Raw genomic sequence first — 7,456 nt, 5'->3', positions numbered from 1 at the left:
GGGTACCAGCTCAGCCACAGTAAACTAAAAGACCAAGCAGATGTCTGAAGCCCCTGAGTCCAGGAGTTAGTTCTGGGATAGCATTTCTGGACTCACCCTGGGCCAGAAGGAAGCACACTGCCCTGAAGGGAAGGACCCAGTCCTGGCAGGATTTGCAACCTACTGACTAAAGAGCCTTTGGACTTTGAATAAACATCAGAGGTAGCCAGGCAATAGTCGCCATCGGCTTTGGGTGAGACTGGGCTGGCTGTAGGTATGACCTGGCACTGGTGGCCACAAGGGAACACCCACATCACTCCTCCCCCAATTCCAGCAGCCTAGTCCAGAGAGTGAGGGAAAAGAGTGAGACTCTGTCTGGTAATCCAGAGAATTCTCCCATATCTTACCCAAGTTCACCAAGGTGGTACAGGACTGTGATCCTCAGGAAAACAGAAACAAATTAGGTAAGTCCTATGATTGCCCTGGCTCTCTGCCCAGGGGCACCTTCTGGATGGCAGTACAGAGAGGCAGACGCCAAACAGCTTGGCAATCTTGCTGAGTTGAAAAAACAGATACTGAAGTTTTGGCTTTGATGGCTAATATTTACGGGGCACCATATTATAGCAGAGAGGAAGAAGTTATTTTAAAAGAAAAGTTCGGGAAATCTGCTAGGGAATCCCCTTGAAATTTTGGCTGAATGCCAGTCTGCACTTGTGTTGCGAGAAACTCCATGAAACCAGGCAAAAAATGCATGCTAGGGAAAGAACAACAATTGCCAGGAAGCTCAAGTCAAGAAATTCTCAGGGCTCATACATGGCTCACATATGGCAAAAGTAGAGACTGTTAAACATGCAGGTCATTCGATAGAGATCTGAGAAGGGTACTACATTAATAGTGGGGCTACATAGCCTGGGCATAAAGGCTACTCTAGACTTGCCCTTAGAAAATTTATAAACAAAGACTTTAAAGGATCAAATTAATCATAAAGTAACTTAACTGCCTACCAGAACAAAGTCCAACATTCTTTAAATGAATACAGTAATATCTAGCACTTAACAATGCAAAACTTGTACGGTGAAGTATCCAATAAAAATTAATAGATTTATGAAGAACCAGGAAAATGTGAGCCATAAACAGGAGAAAAATTAATCAATAGAAAGACTAAGAAATGACACGGATGATGGAATTAGCAGATAATGACCTTAAAACAACTATTATAAATATGCTCAATAAGCTCAAGGATTTAAAAGAGAACATGAACACAATGAAGAGAAAAAAGAAGACACAAAAAGGAAATAAGAAAAAAATGGTTTGTGTAAGTTTGGGAAAAAAAGGAAATGAGAGCTTCTAAAAGTGGAAGGGAGCTGACAAATACATTTTAAAATGAAAAACTCAACAGAGATGAACAGAGATTAACTAATACAGAAGGAAAGAGCTTGAATAAATAAGCAAAAATGAGGTAGGTTTTAGAAAAAAAGTTATAATAAAAACTAATGATGATATAGGTTTATAATCCCTTATCTGTAATTACAAAATCCAAGAGCTTTAAAAACCCAAAGTTTTCAAATAATTTATTCAATGGCAAAATCTGATCTGAATTAACATGTGGCTATTTATAATATACTGCTTGTAAACATTTTTATGTTTCATTGCACAAATACCAATATGTTTGATTTTGGGATGCTGAAGATATTATGCAAGCTATAATACATGCACCTTATTTCTGTTTTAAAATCTAAAAAATTCTGAATTCTAAAATTCATCTTACCCCAAGGGTTTAAGAGATGGAATCAGAGGCCTATAATATAATTAATATTTACTGAGAAGTTACAATGTTCCAGGAGCTATTCTAGGCACTTCATATATGTTAACTCATTTGATTTAATAAGCATAATTGTGGGGTTTCCAAAACTGAGGCATCTCCAAAAGGATATGCAATATGAAGAAAAATAAAACAAATATTTAGTGCACACAGGCCACTGGAGAATTTGTGTCTCTCTCTATATATATCTCACCTGGACGAACTCAGGTCTCAAGGGTCCACCTTCAGAAAAGATGTGCTTCAAGTGGGCCAATTGCATGTGAAGATAAGTTTCAAAATCTTTAGTCTCCCTAGTGGGAAGAATTATGCTTAAATAGTCATCAACTGATGCTGAGAGTAGAAAGAAAATAATTCTTCCTATGCTAGATCTTATTTTTCTTGAAACCACTAAGTTGTGGAAAATAACTATGAAAGGGAAAAAATGAAGTAAAAGAAAATGAATATCTAAATTATATTTCTGTGTATAGCGAAGTCATTAGACAAATTCTACTCTATAGTTCTAAGTTACTCCTTGAACAGCAAATATATAATGGGGTTGTGAAAATCATTTATGGAAAATAAAAATTTTATCTGATGAGAGGATTTTATTTTTCCCCATAGTGCTGAATAAGTATTGTCTTCTAAGGATCAATGACTAAGGAAAGAAACCATATTTAATGAATACTTTAATCCCTTTTTTTTAGTTATCTACTTCCTCATGCACAGAACTAAATCAAATCAATGGGAAATTGATTTTCATGCTAGGCTTAAATAGTAAAATATCACTGGTTAACTTAATATACCAAATTACTTACTATGCCCCATTATGTTGAAAAGGAAGGCTAAGCAGACCTCAATTATATGACATATCATTATATTATAGTACATTGAATATAAGCTTACAAGCTTGACTTCTACAGACCACATATGTCCTCTAATTTCAAGAACTATGCAAGCAAAGATAAATTGGCAAGCAGCAAAAAGAATAGTCACTCCCTTTGCTCTCTAACACAATATAAAACATAAGGCAATTTATCGTAATTGATGGAAGAGGCAAGACTATCTTTATTCATCTAATTCTTAAGAACTAAAAAGAGTTCAAGGTGGAATGCATCTTTGTCATCTAATCCTTAACAGTGGTTTATAGAAATGAAGCATCTTTTATCTGAGGACATCAGACCAATTTATTCAGAAGAATTATAATAAGAGACACAGACTTCTTACTTAATTTATCTAGATGCAATACCAAATAAAGTTACTAAGTACTGACGCTATGTCCTCCAATTACTCACTAATTTAGCTCACTCAGTGTATTAAAGTCCTATTTCCAGGGTCAATGGTGAATAAGAAAAAGTATCAGAATCAACTATGATTCCTGCCTGTCTTTAGGGAGCAAAGAGGTTTTAGTCTAATGTGGAAGATATAGATGCTGTGTTGTTGAATTCAATTCTTGCAAATCATTATAAATCTTCGGAAAACAATATTTGACTTACTGTCTTAGATTCCCCTGAAGCAGATCTTGCGATGAGGATTTGTGTACAAGGAAGTGGGGGAAGCACAACAAAGAAAAAAAAATGAAACCAGGAAGGCTGTGATTTCAGTAAATTTCTGGGAGGATAGTTTCAGTCTGATTCCACAGGAGCTCTCTGAAGTACAAGTTACAGCCTCAAAGTTCTTGTGCCTCAAGGCAAGGAAGCTGGACTTTCATGTCCCCCAATGATTATTCATTAGCTGAGCAGTACCCTGGGGAATCATAAACTCCCAGTCTCTTCTAGTGTCCTGTGTCTGTGGGTAAAGCTGCTCCAGTAGCCTGAGGACAGGCCTTTGAAGAAGAGTGACAGGTGGGAACTGTGAGAAGCAAAAGCACATTAAAGCTGGGGGAGGGGTGCACAGAAAAACTAAAAGGGGTCTGAGGGAATCTAAGTGAGCAAAGGTAGTGTCCACTATCAAGAAGTATGGAAGAGTGATGTCAGCAAGATGGCAGAATAGGACTTTCCAGCACTTGTCCCTTCATAGAAATATCAATTTGAACAACTATCCATGCACAAAAATACCTTCAAAGAGCTAAAAGACCCAGGTAAGAAATTACAGCACCACAAGAAAGGGAAATTATAGGCCAATATCTCTGATAAGTATAGATGAAAAAATTTCCAAAGCACTTGTACAACATTGGTGGGAATGTAAATTGGAACAGCCATTCCAATAATTTATTGAGTATGGTAGTTTCTCAATAAACTAAAGATAGAACTACTAGGATCCAGCAATCCCACTTCTGGGTAGATATCCAAAGGAAATAAAATCACTATTGCAAAGAAATATCTGCACTACCATGTTCATTGCAGCATTAGTCACAGTAGCTATGAAAATAACTTCAGTGTCCACTGAGAGATGGATAAAAAGAAGATATAATATATTACATATATATGGAATATTATGAAATATATACATATGGAATATTATTCATCCTTTAAAAAGAAGCAAATTTTGTCATTTGCAAAACATGGTTGAACCCAGAGGACATTATGCTAGGTGAAATAAGCCAGACACAGAAATACAAATACTACATGATCTCACATTTATGTGGAATCCAAAAAAAATAAAAAGTTGTTCTCATGGTAACAGAGAGTAGAGTGGAGGCCATCAAGGGACTGAGGCAGTGGAAGGGAGAGAGAAGAGGAGATGTTGGTGAAAGGATACAAACTTTCAGTTATAGGATGAATAATTTCTGGAGACCTACTGTACAGCATAATGACTATAGTTAATAATAATGTATTGTATACTTGAAATTTGCTAAAAGAGTAGATCTCAAGTTTTCTCACCACAAAAAAAGAAATGGTAACTAGGTGAGGTGAAGGATATGTTAGTTTCATTGTGGTAAATATTTCAGTGTATACATATATCAAAACATCATATTGTGTTAGGTCATGAAATATGAAATGCCCACTTTTGAATCAAAAGTTTAGTTTATTATATCTCAAACAAGAAGCAGTACAATTAATCAAAGTATGAGCCTAAACAATTGACACAGTTTTGCTGTCTTAATGGGTAGCCTGTTTATACCAGTAGTAAAGAAGCCTGGAGAGTGAATGGTGATGAAATCACGAAAGGCGTTTTCCACAGCTTGTTGAGAATTGAATATTTTTCCTTGCAAGAAGTGGCCCAAAGCCTGGAAGAAGTGGTAGTCAGTTGATGCAAGGTCTGGTGAATAGGGTGGATGACAGAGAGTTTCCAAGTCCAGCTTCTGTAGTTTGAGCAGCATTGTTTGTGTGACATGTGTTCAAGCGTTGTCTTGCAAGAGGATTGGCCTGTCTCTATTGACCAATCTTGGCTGCTTAATCGCAAGCCTCTTCATCATTTCATCCAAGTGGTTGCAGTAGACATCCGCTGTAATCAACTGACCATGTTTCATGAAGCTGTAGTGGATAATACCAGCACTGGACCACCAGACACCACGGGCTTTTTCTGATGAATATTCGGTTTTGGACTGGGTTTCGGCACTTCATTTTTATCCAACCATTGTGCTGAATGCTTGCAATTGTCAAAAGGAATCCATTTTCATCACACGTAACAATATGGCATAGAAATGGTTCACCTTTATGTCATGACAGCAAAGAAAGGCAAGCTTTGAGACGATTTCTCTTCTGACGCTCATTTAATTCATGTGGAACCCATCTATTCAGCTTCTTTGCCTTGTTGATTTGTTTTGAGTGGTCCAATATTGTTGAAATAGTAAGGTCAAACCTTGCTACTAGTTCACACATAGGTTGAGATGGATTCGCTTCCACTGCAGGTTTCAGCTCATCATTATCCTTGGTCTCAGGTCACCCACTTGGCTCATTTTCAAGATTAAAATCACCAGAATGGAACTTCTCAAATCATAGATGTAGTGTGTGTTCATTACCCATGTCCTTCCCAAACACTTCGCTGGTATTTCGAGCTGTCTGCACTGCATTGGTTCCACGATGGAACTCATATTAAAAAATAACATGAAATTTTGACTTGTCCATGGTTTCACAAAAATTGCCATAAAAAAATTAAAAGATAATCACAGGGAAGGACACGCTTGAAGCTCTGATTCGTGTGGGGGGAGGGGGGGCAAGGGCAATATATGTAACCTAATCTTTTGTACCCCCATAATATGCTGAAATAAAAAAAATAATAATCACAAGCCAACCCATGTGTTTTGAAAGAATATATATTGTGAAGGATGTACCTTCACAATAAATTAAAACAAGAAGTGTCAAAGTAAAACGTCAAAGATATCAACTGTCAGACTTAGTACTTAAGGAAATCAGACATTTCATACTTAATAACCTAATACACCTTAAATATACACAATTTTTATCTTTCAATTACACCTCAATAAAGCTGGAAGAAAATGACATTCTAGATGATGCTGTTTACATTCTTTTTTAAAATTCTTTTAAAATTTGATTTTCATAAAGAAATTTTTTATATAGTATAATTTCCAATTTTCTCCTTCTTATATTAAACAAACTGATCCCAAATTGGCTACAGTTAGATTTGCTGCTATGAATAAGTCTTGGTAGTATGTTTTCAATTAGATCTCACTCAATTCAAAGAAATTTGCCTATAAATTTGCATTATTTTTATTAAAATTTTGTGTATACATGATAAAATGTAAAAAACAAAAAAAAGTCTAAGGAAAAAATATCATCAAAATTCCATTTCCCATAATCACAAATAACATTTCAATGAGTGTCTTTCTTAAAAGAAGGATATAATTTTACATAAATGGAATCATACTTAGGCACTTTTCACTTTTTTTTCACTCAACAGTATGTCATATATATCTTCTCATGTCAATAAATACTGAGCAATGTCAAGTTTAATGACTTGAGAATTTTATTCTTTGTATGTGCAATAATTTACTTAATCAGTACCCTATTGATGGATATTTGGGATGTTTCCAAGTTTTCTATATTAAAAACAGATTTATAAGAAACATTCACATGCTTACATCTTTTGACTCTTGTGTCATTCTCTCCATAGGGAAAATGCTTAGAACTGGAATTATTGGGTCAAAGAGTCTGATATTTTACAAGTTGCTAGGCTGTGTTTCCAGAATAGACCACAGATTTACAAGATCCTTCCCCCTATTTAATGCATAACCCTAAACATATATTTAAAAAATAACTTCATTCCATGAGCAATCTTGAGACTTTTTTCTATTTTCTCTGATGTATTTCTCACTAAAATACAGGTCTTCAAGAACTGAAATAAATAATTCCCACAAAGTTTGTTTTTAACAAATTTTAAATTCCGTCATGGTTATAAGACGATGTATTTGGGATTCAAGAAAAATAAAAATTGATTGCTTTCCCCACTGGCATTTAAAACTCTTGTTACGTAGGAAAGATTTAAAATGTATTCACTCTGAGATTATCTACTTTCCTGTTGTTACTAGAAACTTAAAAACTATTGTAAAATATAGTAACATTAATTTTAGAAAAATGTACAAATCCTTAGTTATTATTATTGAACAAAGCTATGATATTGGAGCAAAGAATAGAGAAGTAATTATCACTCTTGTGACAAAACTGCAAGTGACTCTGTCATCCCATCTCAGTTTAATTGAGATAAAGGTTTGCTGTGTTTAAACAAAGACCTTGAAATTAATAATTTGTGCAGGTTAGAAAGCCTAGTCTTGGAGGA

This window comes from Eulemur rufifrons, chromosome 16 (genome assembly GCF_041146395.1).
Source record: "Eulemur rufifrons isolate Redbay chromosome 16, OSU_ERuf_1, whole genome shotgun sequence".
NCBI classification, from domain to species: domain Eukaryota; kingdom Metazoa; phylum Chordata; class Mammalia; order Primates; family Lemuridae; genus Eulemur; species Eulemur rufifrons.
This window is presented reverse-complemented; position numbering follows the sequence as displayed.